General features: G+C 48.2%; 1 protein-coding gene across 2 annotated transcripts in view; it reads left to right on the top strand.

Moving 5' to 3' along the window:
* The first annotated feature begins 12,020 nt into the window (after positions 1 to 12,020).
* Positions 12,021 to 20,167, top strand: part of SMARCA2 (SWI/SNF related BAF chromatin remodeling complex subunit ATPase 2) — a 132,670-nt gene continuing 124,523 nt past the window's right edge. For both annotated transcript variants that reach the window (XM_082204541.1, XM_082204540.1), the window contains exon 1: positions 12,021 to 12,158. The gene's annotated coding sequence lies outside the window, so the exon portion shown is untranslated. The remainder of the gene's footprint in view (positions 12,159 to 20,167) is intronic.

Below are 20,167 nucleotides of genomic sequence, written 5' to 3'. Positions count from 1 at the left end.
ATATAAGCTCGGTATTTATCACTCCTGCTATACAAAAATCTCCAAATGGGTCCAAACTTCAATTTCTAAAACTCCTGGTAGAGGACAAGGATCTAGAGATCACGCTAAGGGTGGCCAAATTCTGTGCAGCTGCCATAAAACTTAGGGAACAAGCTGTACTACTAAAATGATTAAGGTTTTAAATGACAATTTTAGGTTATATTTTAGTGATCAAGTCCCAGAATGGACCATAAGCTTTCCTCGGGCGATTTTGCTGACCAGGATAGCTGGCAGGCTCAGAACCATTCGAAAAACATCAGCATTAAAAAATATTATGAGACTTATTACAAGTTAAAAGAAAACAGTGGGGGTTTTATGGGGGGTGCCCATTATATTGCAGCAAATAAATCCCCTTCCCTATTTTTACCCCACTTCCATCCATGCAGTGTCTGTACTGCTGACACTGTTGGGACACAAAAAGTGGGACTCCATTTAACACATTAAAAATATGTTGACTGTTATGTACTGAAGTTCTCACCCTGGGCCAGCAGGGGGATACTGTAGATAGTTATGCAAATGAAGGATCGAAAGTGACATTCAGTGATTGGATAGTTTTAGAAAGTTGTTACAGTAACGTGGTACTGGAGCTCTATATAAGCAGGCTGACTGAGCCCTTCAGTTCAGTTCTGTCCTGTGAATAAACAAGAGCTGTTTGAAGATGTCTCACAGAAAAGGGTGAATATTGTTTGCAAAAGGACAAGAGATCATGGTAGGCATTGTGGGCTAGATGTAAGCCAGGACTCCTCAACCCCAGATAAGGCGGTTGTCTTCCTTGTGAGAGATCAGCACTAGGACGCACAAAGAAGAACTGATTAGGGAATGACTTTGCAGAATGTTTTTCCATTAGGGCTCTTTACATCGTAAAAGGTGGGTCTCTGCTATAGCAATGTGCTTCCTCTGGGCTTTGCACTTCTTTTTTTAGAAAAAGAAGAAATGCCGTTTTTGCCCTAGAAAAGAATAATTTTCCTTCGGGGGAAAAATAAAATCTATTTTTACAACAGTTAGCTCAGAATGCATGTGTGTGTTTTAAAGAAGTCTTTTAAAGCATTAAAACAAAGACAAATATTTTATTTTTTCAAGTACTCCTTTGAGACCTTGATCTTCAGCAGAGACATAAAATGTGCATGAGCTATTACTGCTGCAAGTTAGAAGAATGAACTTTATATTTTCAGACAACAAATTAGCTGGGGAGCTAATTTGTATTTTCTAACCAGAACAAAGCCTACTGCCTTTCGACTAGAATAGGTTTAAAGGAAAAACTGCAGTAATTAGTCACATCGTGCCCATAATACTGCACTTAAGTAAATGTCCACTATTGCGGGGAGCCTGATACGAAGTCCTCCAAGGCCAGGGGGAAGCCTGGAAGTTCTCATCATAGGAGTTCGACGTGTGTGTGTGTGTGTGTGTGTGTGTGTGTGTGTGTGTGTAAAATCTGTGCACATTTGTTCGAGGGGAAAAGTCAAGTAACAGCTTTAGGTCTCTGGCACCTTAGGCAAAACATTAAAACGCCAAAATGTCCTGGAAGCAGGCAAACGACCAACTAGGTGTGTCATTCTCATCCTCTGCCGTCTGCCTTATCCTCCCATCATTTCCCATGATACCTAACCTGCCGATTTTTTTTGTTCTTTATTATTATTATTATTATTATTATTATTATTATTATTATTATTATTTCAATTTATACACTGCCCTTTATCAAAAGATCGCAGGGCAGGATCCAGCATTAAAAACACATTACACACATCAATGATAAAAACATAATAAAAAGCATCCTGGAAGACAGCCTAATAATAATAATAATAATAATAATAATAATAATAATAATAATAATAGGAATCAGAATAACAGTCTGCATGGTTAAGCTTGCCTGATACCCTCCTGATCGAAACATTTCAATGTGTTCAGGGAGCAGTTCTTAATCCTCCCTCCTGGACCACCCAAGGGGTCTCAGAAGACCACTTAATAGACATCTTCCATCATTGCCACCACCATTGTCAAAAACAGGGCCATGCTATGCTAATCACAGACCCTGGGCCAGATTACTGAAGAGGAAGGACCCTTTTAGCTAGGCAATATTCAGGAAGAATTAGCAGGAGTGCACCAGCATTGTATTAGGAAAGTCATTGGCCCTTTGCAAGCCTGTTTGAGGCAGTGCTGACCAGAGGGAGATCTATCAACCTCCACTGTTGGTGGGCAGGGTCAAAACCAGATTCTCAGTTGTTCCACCCCCTTTTTGCAAGGCAACTGAGTGGTGCTTGTCGGCCACAAATGGCCCGTGTCTCATGGCTGGAGAACTTCTGTGTTAAGGCATTAAAAACCACATGGAGATGTGGTGGGGACATCATGGAGGAGGAGCCTTTGGTACAAGCTTCAAGGCATGTGTATTAATTTAAAAAGGTACTTTGGATCCTTGTGAAGCCCAGTTTAAATTAAGCTATGGCAGACATTGTTATGTTTCACTATTAATTTCTTCCATCATGGAACCCAAGGTGGCAAGCACACGGCTCCCAAGACAGTCACCCATCCAGGCGTTGACCAGACTCAGACTTGCTTAAGATACGGCCTCATGTGCTCCCAGACAATACTCTTGAGATGATCTGCATATAGTTGGAAGGGATCTCCAGTGCTCAGCTAGTCCACCTCCCTGCAATGCAGGAACCTCAGCTAAAGCATCCATGACAGATGGCCATCCAACCTCTACTTGAAGACCTCCAAGGAAGGAGATCCTACCACCTTCCATTCCAATGTAGAACAGCTCTTACTGTCAGAAAGCTCTTCCTGATGTTGAGTCAGAACCTCCTTTCTTGGAACTTGAAGCCACTGGTTCGAGTCCTCCCCTCCATAGCAGGAGATGGCAAGCTTGTTCTTGCCTCCATGTGACAGCCCTTGAGCTATCTGAAGATGGCTCTCATACCTCCTTTCAGTCTCCTCTTTCCCAGGCTAAACATACCCAGCTCCTTCAAGCACTCCTCATAAGGCTTGGCTTCCAGTCCCTCGATCATCTTGGTTGCCGTCCTCCTCTGCGCATGTTCCAGCTTCTAAACATCCTCCTTAAATTGTGGCACCAAGAACTGGATGCCAGAAGAGCAGCCAGGCGATGCTCTTATGATGTGGGTATGTGCCTACGTATCAAAGATATTGGAGATATTATAAGCGCAGCATCTTTAGTCCTCCGTTGGGAGACGATTACTTTTGCATTTTCCTCTGCAGAGTCATCACGCCTGTAGTAGGAACATGATTAATTATGTCTCTTCTCTCATTCTTTGACGTTTCTGCTTGAAGTTGTTTTCACCTTCTCGTCTGACCTGCCTCTTTTCTTCTCTTCTCCCCTCCTCAGCACTCTTTGGGCCAGATTATGATCTCAGCATCATGCTGTCACTTAGATTAGAAACTGGCAAGGTGCCTCGACTTTTCTTTCCTCCGCTTGATGATCTGCCTCTCTCTTTTTTAAAAAAAACGGTCCCCCAGTGGGAGGTAAACTTCTCAGGTATCCTTGACTACAGCTCAACCACACATTCCCCAATTGCTGGCCAGCTGGAGCCATTCCTAGGGCGATGCCACCTTGGAAATGGAAGGGGGTGGCCTCTCATTGCCATCAACAGAGGGACATGTTGGCACATCAGAGATAAACATGCCCTCTCTGGCCACTTTGGGGAGGGGGGCTTCTACCAGGCCTGACGCTGCTGCAATTGGTTGAGGACACGGGTAGCATAGAGAACAGTCCAAGGAGAGAATGAAAAATACAGTGAAAAAAACAGGGACCAGATTTATCTTCTCGGCAATGCCACGTCTGTGCCAAATGGGCCTGAGCCGATATTGCAGTCACAGCTAGCTTGGAGGTGGGCCCAGGAGAACTTCTCAGTGCAAAAATGGGTACAGCATGAGCAGTCTGCAGCAACAGCTCTGCTGTTAAAAAGGAAACGAGTCTGGCCATTGGCTTGCTTTCGAATTTTGCTCTTGCACTTTAGCGTAAAAACCAACTATTGAATGTAAGCAGTCACATTTCAATATCAGCTCTGTCTGAATGCCATGAGTGCCACCAGTGTATGTTAAGTATGGAAACAATGGGTTAACATAGGCCTTTTCAGAAATCAGACACCGCATATTTGGTGGGGATTGGCAAAGAGCTGGTGTATTTGTTCAGGAAATGCATGTGGTGGAACATTGAGGGGCACTATTCCATTTCAGATGGGCAATTATGAGCTTGAATCGATTCCCTCATCAAAGCATGTTGCATGTGGAAAGGGAACGTGGCATAGAGAAGGCTGTTTGGGCTCAACTTTGGGCCAAAGACGAGTCTGAAAAGAGTGGAGAAACTGCAGAAAAATTGACAAAAATAGTATTCCCTTTTGTTGGAGAGGTGGGCATTTCTACAACATGCCCTGAGTGTTTGGGACAGGGTGGGCTATAAAACTAAATGAGTGGGTAATGATTGGCTGTGGTCTCCCACAACTGGTGTACACACAGTAATAAATCTATCTGTCATATCCTCACGAGTGAAGATACATACCTGGACTTGTTAATAACCTACACATAGATGTGCAAGGATGCTGCAATGTATGGAGGAAACCATGGTTCCGAACAAGATGATCCATGCAGGTACATGTCATGTTCTCTTTGTGGATGGATGGAGAGGTGCAGAAGACAACCTGGGAGGCCATGATTAGGAGAAAGGGAATAGTAGTGGGGAAGGTGTTCTTAACTCTCCCCCAACCATTGTCAATCAAAATTGTCTCCCAAGGGAGCAGAAAAGTGTGGGAAAGTTTATATAATTTAGCTGAGTTTAAACGATCCCCTGTCTGAGTTTATGCAGCGACAAGCGGGTTGCTAACTCATTTGAGTCCTATCAATAATTATACCTTCCTGGTTGATAATCCCTTTCAGTCCCTCTTAAAGAAAACACACATGAATCTGAATCATATTAACATAAACTAATTTACTTTCAGATTCATTCAAGTTTAGTCGTTCCTGAAGGCAGGCTTAGGTTACATAACAGATAAACTATATATTAGATAGTAGTGAGTCATGCAAAGACTGCATCCCAGCAGTTGCCAGTTAACATTCCTTGAAGCAACCGACCAACCTGCCAGCCACACAGAGGCAGTTAGTCCTCTCTCGGAATGTTGGACTTGACTGACAGCTTTATCTCCCACAAAAAGACTATCTATGTATGCGACCACGGCTGCATTGATGTTATTAGCCCAGAGATGGAAAGAAGATAAAGTCCCTACCAGAAAAGAATGGCAGATTAAGTTGATGGATTATGCCGAAATGGACAAAATGACCAGAAGAATCAGAAATCAGGAAGACCAAAATTTTAATAAGGAATTGGGGGGGGGTGGATTTATAATTTACCTTAAAGACCATTGTAAACAGTTGAAATCGTTAGCATTGGAATATCACTTGTAGTTTAATGGTGAATTTAGTGGATATTACGGAGAGATAAAAGATTTGGATTATTATAAAAGATGCAGGAGGAAATGATTAACAGTAGGACCCACAAAGGGGAGGAGGGAAGTCTTGAGAGATTTCTTGGAATCTTGTTTTAATGTTGTATGTTGGACTGTAAAATTTTAATCTGAAAAACCAAATAAATACAGTTCTTTTAAAAAATGCCCAAAAAAACGCCGCCGCCACCACCAGAATTGTCTCCTACACATTGCTCTTCATTCCATGGGAAGGAAAATACATTATATTTCCTCCACTGGAAGAAAAGCTGCTGCTGGAACAGGTTTTGAATGAGAGAATCAGCCAAGGGGTTGAGGTTTAGCACCACTCCAAATACACACGTCTTCCCCTTCCAACCACAACCTTGTCTTAAAACAAACGAAGGCTATAAACAATGGTGTTTAGCCTTTCCTTGGGCCCGCTGTGATGCTCAGAAACTGTACTAATGGGAATAGTGCATTGTGGAGCCGCTTCGCTTGCAGGAAGCTCAGGAGTGCAAATGCCTTTCCGAGGAGTCAGCCCTGAAGCACCATGCAACAAATACGCGGCGCTGTGGGTTTTGCCAGATCTAATCTTCCATTCCTTTACCCACCGGTGCAATTTACTTTGAAGTTGCAGAAGCCAGGCTTAAGCTCCAGTGATATCAGGAGGTGACATCAACATTGCTCTTCCACATAAATTGCAAAAGGCCAGAGGATTGCCTCATGCCTTACAACCTTTCTGGCAGCCAGAAGTGTCTTGGATTCCAGAAAGATAAGGAGCTGCTGGGCTGACAACTCAAGCTCTCAGATCTTCCAAGTCCAGCCTTGTGACCGCATTGTCTTTTTCCAGCATCTAACTGAAGCTTTCTGGAGGCAAAAGCCTGTACTTGTCCTTGCCTGGTTTCCTGCCTTGGCCCCGTTGGACTGATTCCTTGTGGAATCCTTGGATTCGGGACCAGACCTGGACCGCGTTGCTCGGCTTAACCCCCAGGCCCAGCACACAACATGGCATTTCTCATGCTGATTTCTGATGGCTGCAACTAGCTATAAAATAAGAATAGCTGCAATCAGGCTGGAATGGGTTTGCTCAGGAAAAAGCAGGACTCCGTACAGCTAAGAATACAACTGAGAATGTTCATTACACTGCAACGGTTCAGAAATCGCAAATTTGGTTTGCATTTGTTTGTTTGGCTTTTGCTGATAAAAACAGTCTTTTCTTATAAGTCAATTTTGAGCATATATTTGTCTGCACTATAAGTTTGGGATAAAGATATTAGTTTAAAAACCACCCGCGTCCATGCAAAGTGGGTACAATCACTAATTTCTAGACGGATTTCTGCTGTTAGTCAAACTCCCTTTTGTAGTCAAAGCACACCTTTTGATGCTGAATTAGTAGAGGGAAGCACATCAGTGGCCCATAGCAATGGGCAACATGGGTCTCGTTTTGTGGGGCTTACAGGACACCCCCGGGCACAGCGCACCCCTTCTGACTTGACCTGTCCTGCTGCACCAAAAAGAATAATCATAAAATAAATAAAATTTATTTATACCCCGCCCTCCCCGGCCAGGGCAAGGCTCAGGGCAGCTAACACCAGTAAAATTACAGTAAAATCATAATAGGGGAAAAAGCCAACCAATTTAAAATACAGGTTAAAATGCAATTTAAAAAGCAGCCTCATTTTAAAAGTAGCCCATAAATCAAAACAGTAAGGGAAGGGAAGACATAAGGGTCAGACTGAGTCCAAACCAAAGGCCAGGCGAAACAGCTCTGTCTTGCAGGCCCTGCGGAAAGATGTCAAGACCCGCAGGGCCCTAGTCTCTTGTGACTAGTTGAGACCAATCTAACCACCTTGCGACCTCCAAAGTGTTGTCTTTTGTGGACCTTAAGGTCCTCCGATGGGTATACCAGGAGAGGCAGTCCTGTAGGTATGCCAAGAGCGGAAAAACAAAGCCAGCACTGTTCTTTTGCTATTGTGTTCTCCATCTCCATTGGGTACCAAGAACCAGGGCTTCTTTTCAGCCAGAACTCACAGGAACTCAGTTCCAGCATCTCTCAGGTGGGCCCCATTGCCATCATGAGAGAACAAGAGAAGAGTTCAGGGAGAGTCCCGATACCTCTTTTTCTAGAAAAAAATGTGGTGACAGTAATACAACAAAACACCACCACCACAAACATACTAGTGGATAAATGTACAACTCTATCTTAGCAAGTTACATGTGCAGTAAACGTTCATTTATCCAGTCTTTATAACGTTTACTGCACATGTAACTTGTTAAGATACAGTTGTACATTTATCCACTCCATGTTTACAGTATCTCCAGGCTTTGTCTTGCACATGGCACCTTAGTATGTTTGTTGCTTGAATGGTTACAAGTCTATCTCTATTCTATTATTCTAGTACAGGGGTCTGCAACCTTTAAGACAAAAAGAGCCACTTGGACCCGTTTCCGAAGGAAAAAAAAACTGGGGGCCGCAAAACTCGTCATTATAAAAACAACTTTTTTGTCACCTTTTATTATTTCCTTGTTTGACCCCTCAGAATTACTCCTCCTCATAGAAATAAACGTTAAATTAACAAGTTACCTTTTTGTGTGTGTGTGTGTTCTTCACTCCCCTTCAAAACAGTGACCAGCGTACATGCCCCTTACAATGTAGCGGGCGGGCGGGAAGGTGACGTCGGGACGGTGCGTGACTAACACACGCACCGCCCCCATGCGACGTCACAGCCAGTACAGCGCCCGCCACAGTGGGGAGTGTCGGGGCACACAATGCGCCTCCTCCCCTCACTAGTATCCGCCCCGGAGCCGCGGCAAAGGTGTAAAAGAGCCACATGCGGCTCCGGAGCCGTGGGTTGCAGACCCCTGTTCTAGTAAATTTGGTTTTATACTTATAAGCCAGTTTGTGGTGTTGTTGTTTTGTTGTATTATTGTCTTTTCATTAGTACATCAGCAGGACACTTTCGGTCCACCTTGACAAAATCTGGCCCCCCCCCCACAAAAAACCCCCAAGCTTCATTTAACAACTTGAAGAATTCCTTCTGTTAAGTGAGTAATCTTTACATATACCACTTTCAACCTGCACAGCAGTATTTTATCCCTTCAATTGTACTTTATGATTTTACATATTTAATTTATCTCTTCCGAGGGATTGTGCCTTGCCACTCTCATTTTACGGCCAGAATACTTATGGCTGACATCTATTCCTCTGCAATATTTTATGCAAGAGGAAGGTCTCTGCGCAGACACTAAACCAATGGTCCCCAACCTTTGGTCCTCACCTCTGGAGAGAATGAAATAAGCCACTTATGAGTCAAACCGGGACTCCCTCCTGCCTTCCTGTGGCTTCAGCCGAATTTAGTGTAACCATTCAAGATCCAACAGGCCTCTAACCCTCAAACGACATCAGCTCACAGTACAATTTGTAGGCAACAAAAGTAATCAGTGCTTTGACTCTTAACGTTTTATTTTGCCCAAGAGATTAGTTTCATGTCTCCCCTTCCTGTATCCTTTCAACTGAAATGGTCATTCAGTTCGATTTCTGCTGAGTTCAAGGCCAGCCTAGGCTGTGGAGGGAAGCTCCCCTCTTAGGTCTGTTCTGTTTATTCCCCAGCAGAGATAAAGGGCAGAAGGACTGCAGATTCATCTTGAATATTGGGGAAAGGGTGCAACTGGACAAAGGTGTCTGAAACAAAAACTGGAGGGGAGAAAATCTCCTCTTTGTGCTCCCTTTCCAGCTGTGTTCTTTTGACTCCACAGAATCCTGACCATGTTGAATCAGAAGACCTATTAGATTAAATAGGCTTACTCCCAAGTAAGCGTTGTTAGCGTTGCACCATAAATTGTGCCTGGAGATCAGGGGGAAAACAAACTTCAGACAAATGTCTCCCACATTGCAGCCATAATCTCTGATCACGTTTCACCTCTGCCCTTGCTCGCTTCACTTTTAACTGCCCTAGTTGTGAGTACAATCAGGTTACTACTAATAATAAAAATAAAACTTTATTATTTAAAAGTCTGGGGGGTCAGCTTATTGAGTCTAGGGGAGAGACTCACTGCAAGTTCCCTGGATCACAGTTCAGATCCTGTGCCTCTTAGGCGATTGCTATAGCATGAAGCCAAACTCCAGTTTTGGTATATGTGCTCTTGCTTATATTCTTGCATGCTTTACAGAAGACCCCTTCACAACAAGATTTGGATGACCAAGTGTCAGGAGGGACAGGTGCAAAGCTGTCATGTGGCTTTTCTGCCTAGGGGACCCACATTTCCCGGGAATGCTCTGCTGTCCCCTTGCTGGACGGCCCATGTATGAGGCACAGCTGTCCGTCTCCAGGGTCCATTTCTTATCTTGCATGAAAAGCTTTCTGCAATACCTGTATGTTGTCTCCAGAGATTGGCAGCAAAGAAGTACAGTATTTTCACCCTGCGGCAAAGGTCAGGAACACTCAGACCGCCTTGCACTACTGGTGCCAAACACCCATTTAGAGCGTTGTCCCTTACAGTGGTACCTCGGGTTAAGTACTTACCATATTTTTTACTCTAGAAGACTCACTTTTTCCCTCCTAAAAAGTAAGGGGAAATGTGTGTGCGTCTTATGGAGCGAATACAGGCTGCGCAGCTATCCCAGAAGCCAGAACAGCAAGAGGGATTGCTGCTTTCGCTGCACAGCAATCCCTCTTGCTGTTCTGGCTTCTGGGATTAAGAATTTTTTGTTTTGTTTTTCTCCTCCAAAAACTAGGTGCGTCTTGTGGTCTGGTGTGTCTTATAGAGCAAAAAATACGGTAATTCGTTCCGGAGGTCCATACTTAACCTGAAACTGTCCTTAACCTGAAGCACCACTTTAGCTAATGGGGCCTCCTGCTGCTGCCGCGCCGCCAGAGCACGATTTCTGTTCTCATCCTGAAGCAAAGTTCTTAACCTGAAGCACTATTTCTGGGTTAGCGGGGTCTGTAACCTGAAGTGTATGTAACCTGAGGCACCACTGTATTTTATCAAACCAAGCTTTTGCTACAACAGACATGGCTCTGTCTCAGGAAATGTTTAATCATGCAATACCTCCCCCCCCGAGCATTTTCTCGATGACAAACTTTCAAAAAAACGAAACAAACCCCCAACCGAAAAGCTTAGGATGCTGTGTGCCCCCTTGTCTGGGTGAAATCACCCAGTGATAGGAGGATCACTCCGTTTAAAGTGGTCCTGGCATACAGATTCTAGCCAGAGAGGATTCTCTCTAAATCCTAGGCTTCTGGAAGTGATTGACAGGGATAGAATTTTATGAGTGGACGAAACATATTAGCCAGGATGGGCTTGCTGATTTTAAAACGCTTCTGGAAAACACCTTATTGACACTGAACTCAGGGCAGAATTTACAACTGAACACAATGCTAAGTTTTACAGACTTCTAATTAAAAATGGGGGGCCCCAATCTCACGTCCAGAAGGGGAGGTTTGCATCCATTAAAACAGCTCAGAGGGAAGGGAAAACTCAGCTCCCCAGCAGGGAAAAAAGCGATTCATGAGCACAGTCAGTTCCAAAGCACCTCGTGAGTTTTAGCAGCGAGGAGGAAAGAAACACGGCAAATGACACCACTTACTTTCGCTAGCCCTAAGCGCCAGATTTAGCCCCAGCCAGCACCGTAGCAGCCTTGTTAGCATACAGATGGCATTGCTCAGAGCTGCGAGGTGCCGTCTCTCTGCTGCCTGTTTTCTCCCGGGGAATGCTTAGTAAACAGCCGTGCTGCCGGACTTCCTCGAGGGGTACTTCAAAGTGGAAAGGGCAGCTGGATGGGGCCCTCCTCCCTCTTGTCCCCGAGGGAAGCTCCCCTTCCACAGATTGGGAAGCCCCCCGCTTGAAATTGCAGCAGGCAGAACCAGGACCTGCAACGCTCAGGTGGCGAGAGCCAAGGTTGCAGGTTCGATCCCCGTCGGGGGCAGATTGCAGGGGGTTGGACTGGATTACCCCGGGGTCCCTCCCTCCCAGCTCTGCAGTTCTATGCTTCACCCGATCTTCTGCCAAGCATGCAAACAAGGGGCCTGGGAAAAGCAGCCTTCAGCCCCAAGCCCGCTTCCTCTCGCCTTTCCTTCCGGCAAGCCCCGTCCAGGTTCCAGAACCTTCTTCCCCCGACCCTCCCGCGGCCAAATGCAGCCAGGCTCCTCTCCATCTCTGCGGAAGGAGAAGACTCTGTAAACACAGCGGTGCAAAAATGCAGGGGGGAGAAGGCGGGCGCGGGTGTGAAATCAGCCCATGCAAAGATCGCGCATAGTCCCAGATGCTCCGCGCGCGCCTTGCACCGAGAGCAGCGCCCGCCCGCCCCGCTGGCCTCCCCCTCGGAGCGGGTCCCCGGTTCCGCCCGCCCCTTCCCGAGCAGCCTCGGGAGCGACTCCGCCTGCTGCTGGAGGGGGCGGGGGGCCCGTGAGTGGCAGCGGGGAGCCTCCAATCGGGGACCCCTCTCCGCCCTCGGGGCGGGCACTCCGTCTCGGCGCCGTCCAGTCGGAGGCTCCCTTTGGGCGGCGCGGGAGGGGGGGCGCGTGGGAGGAGCCGGGGGCGGCGCGGGCGCGGAGGAAGAGGCGGGGATGGCCGCGCGCCGTGAAGTCATCGGCATAATCCGGTGGCTCGCGCTGGATCTACTCCGGGTGACTCAGAGAGAGAGGCAGGCAGGCAGAGGGATCTGGCGCGGGGCTCTCCCCCAGCAAGGTAAACGTCCCCCCGACGCCTCCCGGGAGCATCCTCCGCCTTGCGCTGCGCCCCCTCCACGGCTCGCCGGATCCTCCACTTCGCTCGGGGCTCCCGCTTCCCCCAGATCGCAGAACCCCCCCCCCCAGCAAGTCCCTTCCCCCTCCCCACGTAAACAAGTCTCCCCGAGGGCCCCCGCCGTAGAGTGCGGGCGACTTCTTTCCGGCGCCCTTGAAGAAGCCAAAGACCCCCAAGAAAGTTTTTTTGGGGGGTCGCTATCCCCCTTCCTTTTCCTATTCCCCCTCCCCGGAGGAAAGATCTTGCCGGATCGCGCCCTTGGCTCGCCGCTGACTTTGTGAGTCAGCTGCAGCTGGAGAAGGGAAGGTCGCGGGAGCGAGGAAAAGGCTGCGCGGCGGCCGAGAAGCCGGAGACAGGCAGCTGCTGCTGCTCTTCGGGTTGCTTCGCTTTCCAAAGCGGAGAGCGACCAAAATAGGCTGCGAGGGGCCGCCGGGTCGGGCTGCCCCGGCCCTCCAGCGCCTGATGGACAGAGCTGCGTTTGGGTGGCTATAAATAAGCAGCGGCGCGCCGAGAAAGAGGAGGATCCCCGCGCCGGATCTGCAGGAAGAATCTGCCCGGGAAAGCGAGGCAGGTGCCGGGGGCGGGGGCTGCAAGTTCGCGCGGCGTCTTGCCCCAAGGAAGGCAACGTCGGGGGGTGGGGTGGTTGCAGGGGTTCCCCGGTCCCTCCCCGGGGTGGAGCTGCCGCTGGGGGCAGGGCGATCCAAGATGGGGAGGGCGGCATTCGGCAGCCGAGCGCAGGAAGGCCACGATAATCTCCCCGCCCGACGGTCACAAACATTACGCACACAAGGCGCAGCAGGGTCTCCATGGCCGCTGTCCTCGCTGTCTCCTAGTTGGGCGTCTCAAAACTCAAAAGGAGATCTGAGAGGCTGCCCAGCGCCCCGTCGGGGCTCCTTTCCGCTGCTGCGAAGGTGTTGCCGTGCGCGTCCCAAAATAGCCTGGCTCCCACCCCCTCCCTCGGAGCAGGAAGGCGCTGTCTTCTCATCTTTACCCCCCCCCCCGCAGTACATGCATTCATAATATTTCCGGCGAGGGGGCACAACTCGGCGAGCCGTTCTTCCTTTGGAGAGGGCTTTGCGCGCCCGGACGCAGCGGCGCGTTGGTGCGCCCTCCCCCGACGGGCGCCTGCCTGCTCCCTCGCCTCGTTGGTGGTCGTTTCTCGGCCGGGAAGGAAGGGGCGAAAAGTTTTTTGGGGTGGGCTCTCAAGTGCGGGGAGGCGCCGCCGTCTTTGGCGCTCTGGCGTCGGGGGTGGCGGGCGGAGCAGGCGGCCAGCTGGAGGCCGTGTCTCGGTGCGCCGAGCTGGCTGGCTGCGAGAGAGGAAGAGGCGAGGTCTCGGCGCGCAGGCTGGGCTGGCTTTGGCATCTCTCCTCCTCCTCTGCTCTCCTTCCTTCCTTCCCTCCGTCTGCTCCGAGAACCAGGAAGTCCCCGCGGCCGACGAGGACGCGCCCTCCCGTCTGGCCCGGTGAGCGGGGCGCCCAGCTAGGCCTGCTTGCGCCGGGGAAGCGCGCCCGGGGCTCGCCTTCGGAAAGGTAAAGCGCCCTGCAACAGCAGCAGTAGCCGGGATCGGCTTCCCCCCCCCCCCCGACGGGGGCCGGGACCTTGAGTGCGCGCTCCGGGGCTGCTTGGCTCGGCTTTTCCGGCGCGCGTGCCCGCGCCCTGCAAACTGGAAGCGGAGGCCTCGGCAGCCTGCAAAAGTCCCGGAAGAGTCTCGGATCTGGAGCGAGAAGGCGCGCGCGCGGTGGGTGGGGAGGTCGTGGCACCGCGACGGGGCGCCCCACGCGCTGCAGGCGTGGATCCCAAGTTGGGCAACTTTGCCGGGGCTCCCGGGAGAGGCCTCGAGTCTCCCCTTCGTGGCCGGCGCGAGGGTTTCCCCAGCCATTTGCACGAGGAGCCGAGGGACTCCTTTCTGGCGACGGAGCGGCCTTGCAGCTTCAAGGGACCACGCGGGTTGCGTTGCATCCCCTTTCGGAGTTGCAAAGTTTTGCAGAGCCCCGATTCGGGTTCATGTGCACCAAGAAATGGTGGAGCCGCCGCCGAACTTGGAGGGGGTTTTTTTGCGCGCGCCCTGGCCGTGAACGTGGCCTGTGACCCAACGGCCTTGGGGCGCCCTTGCCTCCTTCTCCGCCCTCGGCGGCTCCCTCGAGGTCCGGGCAATGAATGCAAAGGCCGCCTGGCCTTGCTGCCCTGCTATGCAGCGGCGTGTTAGGAGGTGGGGCAGCTTTTGCTGAGCGAGTTGGCCCATTGTTATGCAAATTGCAGGCACACTTTCTCTTTGTGGACCTAATTGCCCTGCTAGTTTCATTCTTGTCTCTCTCCTCCCTCCCTCCTCCTCCTCTCCAGTCCCTTTGTTACTGCAGGGAATGGGGGGGAAAGATATAGCTGCAGCAGGACAAAATTAGAGGCAGATTTTTTAAGTCCATCTGCAATTCATCAGATGCATAAAACAAAATTCCTTGTTGGTTGTGAGCATTTTGAAGCGCATTCAAAGTTAAGTGTATCGGGTAACAGATGTGGGTTTGACAGAGGTGAAGGCAATGCTTCATTAAGCAAGAATTTCTTCTGCGCTGTGTCTCTGCTTTAAGGACGGTGGGATTTCATGAAAAGTGTTCGCCACCAGAGCTTGTTCAAAGCAGCCTTGGATCTCCTTTTGTTCATTTCTGCCGTGCCACATCTGAGCAGGGCTTTGACCAACACCTGAGGCTGCAGACTGACAAGGGAAAAAAGTCCTCCAGCTAAAAATGTTATATTGTTAGTGCTGGAATTCTATTTAATACACGCTTTTCAAAAGTTTAGCTGGAATTAATATCCACCCTGTTGCATGTGCCGACTTCTGCTTTGCTTTGAAGTGAAGATCACAAACTGCAGAGGGAGGTTTCCTCTGCAAATTTTATTTCTCTTTTAAACCATTAAACTCCTGGTTATTATTGTTGTAACCTCCGTGATCCGGGCATGAAGACTTCTCAGCTGGCAGCAAATGGGCAGACCGACACAAATCCTTTGAAGTATTTCCAGTGTGTTCCCGTGGTTTCTGCTGTTTGGGAAGACAATTGTGTTTGAAGCTGCCTCCTCCCCCAATTTGCTCAGAGTTAACTTCAGCTGAGATTCTCTGAGTGATTATTACCTGAAAGCTAATCTGACATTCCTGCAAGGAAAGAAGATGATGTAAGCCCTTGTTTTAACCACAGTTCTCAAAATGTAATGCGGGGATAAAGTTTGCCCCTGTTAGATTATGGTTCTTAGTGTGAGTTTTTGCATTTTGTAACTTTTCCCCGTGGGACAGCTGCGTGGAACCCCTTGCGGCATCACCAGCAGAAAGTCCCATGGCATCTTGGAGACTTGACATATTTTCCACGGGACGGACTTTTTGAGGGTCAGTCCACAGAAGCGAATGCTGTAAGGCATTTGTTAGTCTTTATGGTGCCAGAAGAACCCCCAAAACCTCTGGTATTTTGTCACGTTGCTTTGGCTTTTTAAGACATAGCTGTCAACTTTTCCTTTTTCTTTCCTATTCGGAATAAGGGAATTTCCCTTTAAAAAAAAGGGAAACGTTGACAGCTATGTTGTTAAGAACTTTGCACAGAGTGATTGATGCTTTGGGTTCCTACTTTTTCATGCCTCCTTCCAAGCAGGCTACCATATAATCTTAAAGTTCCCAGCTAATGCCTTCTCTGTTGGATGTTAGGAGACGGCACTTGTCTTCTAAATTGGCTTGCCATGCAAAGCTCCTCTTCCGTGTTGCTGTTCCTTCTTGCCCACCTGTTGGCTCTTTGTTCTGCCTCTCAGGCCGTGTCTCCCTCCTGCTATTTGCAAAATACTTCCTATGCCAGCTGTACTAGGAGACTATGGAGGGCTGAGGTCCCCCCTCCCTCTTCCCATCCCCAGGGAGGGTTCTGGCCCATGCTTTCTGAAACCTGAGTCCCGGCTTGTTTATGAGTCTGTTCCGAGATTATTTGTCGTTCTTGGCGGTTTGTCGTTCTTCTGTTTCCTCTGGGGGCCCTGTCCTAGAGTTTGCAAAATACCAGTTTTGCTCCCAAACGGTAATTATCCCCCCCCTTCTGTAAATTACATCGACACAACGGTTGGAGTTATGCGGGCTGTTATCTAGTCGATCTGCTTTCTAATAATGTGCAGACAATAATCCCTGACGAGCCTTGGAGGAAAATAGATAACGCCCAGCTTTTGTCTGCTTTGGACTTATCCATGTTTTGCAGGATAACTTGTGAAGAGGCTTGTTTGGCGCGAAGGAGTGACGAAATTCAAGGCTGTTCCAGTGTTTTTTCAGCTTTGAGCCGCTCTGTGAAGCTGAACCTTTGCCAGTTTGAATCAGCTTCTTAGAAGGGACTGCCCGGCGCTGTTGGAAGTTTGCCAGGCATGTTTTGCAACTCACGGGGGTCCGCTTGCAACCCCTTGAAGATCTCTGGGGGGGCAGGTTGGTGGGTTCGCCTGACTGGCCCTTTCCAGTGAAGCCTGGGCCTGCCGGAAGCGACGGGGCTTCTCGTCAGTGTCAAATCTAGATAGTCCAAAGATTGGTGACCTTCTGATCTGGCCACCCTTGATCTAGAACCAGAATAAGGGGGCGCTTTGTCCTTGCTCCCTATTTTGGCGCAGTGGGTGATGTTATGATTGCTTCGGGGAATGTGCCCCATGGGATTTTAAAGCTCCAGAAGAAAAATTGGGGTCCCCCCTGCTCTGTTTGTCAGTGTGCCATCCCTGGAACGTAACTCTCGTGTAAATTGCAAGTTAACCTGGACTAAGAAGGGACACCGGTGGCTGTGTGACTTCCTTTGCAAAAGTGCTGAATCGAATGTGTATTTTTGCCGCTTGTCTTTGGCTTCGACCTGCACTGGTCAAGGAAGAGCTGCTGCTCCCATTGCTCTCAGCAAACAGGGGTCAGCAAACTTTTTCAGCAGGGAGCCGGTCCACTGTCCCTCAGACCTTGTGGGGGGCCGGACTATATTTTGGGAGAAAAATATGAATGAATTCCTATGCCCCACAAATAAGCCAGAGATGCATTTTAAATAAAAGGACACATTCTACTTATGTAAAAACACGCTGATTCCCGGATTGGCTGTGGGCCGGATTTAGAAGGCGCTTGGGCTGGACCCGGCCCCCGGGCCTTAGTTTGCCTACTCTCAACTCTTGTGCGAGTAAAAAGAAGTCCTTATTGTAAATATGTAGGGGTGGCAATCCGATGAATGAGTTCTTGTAACTACATCGGTCTCTTCATATTTTTCCCCCATTTGTATTTGCTGTTATTGCTTAGCGAATTTATTGGTTGGAATTCGATAGTCTGTGAATGATGGGAACAAACAGAAAATAAACAGGACTGTACAAGGAGGTTCTGATATTGCATTCATACCGTATTGTGGGCTTTTGCAGCCACTGAATATGCCTTCTGGTGTCTTTTCTAGCGGTTAACGTATTCTTTCTATAATACAGCGGTCCCTTGGTTCTCAAACGCCTTGGTATTCAGACAACTTGGAACCCAAACACTGCAAATTTGGAAGTAAGTGTTCCAGTTTGCGAACTTTTTTTGGAAGCCGAACGTGCTCTGTTTTGAGTGTTACGCTTCCGTTTTGAGTGATACACTTCTGTTTTGAGTGTTACGCTGAGGTCTGTTTCTGCTATTTATTTTGCGTTTTTGTTTTTGCGGCTCTTTTGATTTTGTGACTGTGTGGAACCCAGTTCAGCTACTGATTGATAGATTGATTGTGTGACTTTACTGTTTTGCGGGTTGTTTTTAAAAGTCTGGAGTGGATTAATCCGTTTTGCATGACTTCCTATGGGAAAGCGCGCCTTGGTTTTGGAACGCTTTGGTTCCAAATTTCAGTTTGGTTTCAAATTTGGAACGAAATTTCCAGAACGGACTAAGTTTGAGACTCGAGGGACCACTGTAATGCACTCTTAATACAAAAACCCAGAGTGCCTTTTTTTTGGCCAAAGAATATTTATTTGTTTTCCAAATTTTGAACTGATCAATGCCAGATTACATCAAAATTAATGCAATTTCCCCGAAGAGTTGACTTCCCGCTCTTGGTCCTAGATGCATTCCTGCTTTCCCCCATTGCTGGTAAAAATGTACCGTGTGTTCATCCCCATATCCCCATGAGGTGAAGCTGCCGTCGGGGAGCCCCTCCCTCTCAGCCTTGCCTACCTCTCAAGGTGGTTGTGAGGATATAGTGGAGAGAACAAGAATATACTCTACCTTGGAGGAAAGGTGAGATAGAAACGCCATAGGAAATAGGAAACTTCATGTGGAAATGGCCTTACTCCTAAATGGTGCCATTGTCAAAGCAACCATAAATTAAGTTTCTAATACATCAGAAATGTTGCTTCTGGTGCATAACTCTGGCTAAATCTCAAAGAACATGCTGCACCCATTGCAGGGGTGTGAAGATAACTATTTATTTCTTCTTTCGCACTGGCTAGATAGCAGTTTCTGTTTAAATTTAGCCTTTCTGATAGCAGTTTTGCATTTTCTGGCAGTGCTAGGAGGCTCCCACTGCATTGGAATGGCAGTCCCTTGTCTCTTGCAAAACACCTTCCAAAGCCACCTTTCCCTGCAAAAAACCCACTAGATGCAGTTTTGTGCATTTAAAACACTTCCTTTTGTGATGGCGGTTTGGGGGGGGGGACTGATGAGCCCCCGGGGACTCTGCAGGTATGGTTTGTTTTGCACAGTCTGGCTTTGGAAGTATTTGCATGTCTCGCCCTGCAAGCAGTGGGGATCCCCAGGTAGATGACTTTAATCCAGCCCTGTGACTCTTGTTCCAATTGCTGCCTGGCTTAATCAGAGGAAGGATGGGGTGATTAAAACACAAGAGTGTAATGTTTGCACAAATATAAAAAATGCACTGGAGTAATGAAGTATTGCTGAGTATTTAGCGCTGGACTATAAAAGGATGGAATTGGAAGAAAGAGGTCTTAGGCTGTGTTTCTTTTTTAAAAAAATTGATTTTAAATAATATAAACAAATTACAAGCAACAATTCCAAGTCCAAATATCGAGATTACTCTGAATCTCCTGACTTCCCCCCACCCCATGGATCCGATTGATAATATTTACAACTGCGTATCAATCTTTATCCTTTTAAATTATCCATACTTTCTGTTACTTTAAAGTGTGGTGGTTAAAATCCTGCCAATGTTTTAACTTGCTTGCAGCGGTCTCGTAAGTGAATCACAAACTTTCCCCATTCTTTTTCTAAAGTTGTGGTCTTCTTGATTCCTGAGCTTCCCAGATAATTTTGCCGTTTCGGCGTAGTCCGTCTTGGTTTGCCGTTCTTTTCTAGGAAACCCAGCCAGATGGGCGGGGTATAAATACTAAATTATTATTAGTAGTAGTCATGGTTGTTTCTTCCTTCCATCTCTGGCGTCCTGGACTGTGTTTCTAAGGCTCCCGTGTTGTTGTTTTCTGGTAGGATGAAATGGATGATGTAGCAGCAGACGATGGGCTCCTGTTTGAACCCTTTTCATACTAGGTGTGCTTGTTCCAATTCAGGGATGCTTCACACACCGTGTAACACCGTGCAGTGGCCAGTGCCACTCGCCAGCTGTTGTCCTTCTGTTTTCTGGTCATTTAGTCCAGCCCCTTGTGATGCAGGAATCTCAGCCATGACAGATGACCACCCAAACTCTGCTTAAATACCTCCGAGGAAGGAGAGTCCCATCACCTGAGGGAGACAGTTCTGCTGTCGGAAAGTTCTTCCTGACGTTGGGCCGGAATCCCCTCTCTCGGAACTTGAAGCCATTGGTGCACCCAAAGTGCAAAAGCAAAGCCTTCCCTTATCCCAGCGCCGTGTCCCGCTGCTGTCCCTTATTGATGATGTCCTTTAAATTTCCCGGGTTTCAGAGGAAGCAGCTCCTCTCCCTCCCTCCCTGCTGGCCAGGGAGGAGGGAGGCTCCAACTGTGTTGCTTGGCTGCGTTGCTCACCCAGTAAGGAGTCTAAGAAC

This window comes from Podarcis vaucheri (genome assembly GCF_965113315.1).
Source record: "Podarcis vaucheri genome assembly, chromosome: 17".
In the NCBI taxonomy this organism is placed as follows: domain Eukaryota; kingdom Metazoa; phylum Chordata; class Lepidosauria; order Squamata; family Lacertidae; genus Podarcis; species Podarcis vaucheri.
This window is presented reverse-complemented; position numbering and strand designations above follow the sequence as displayed.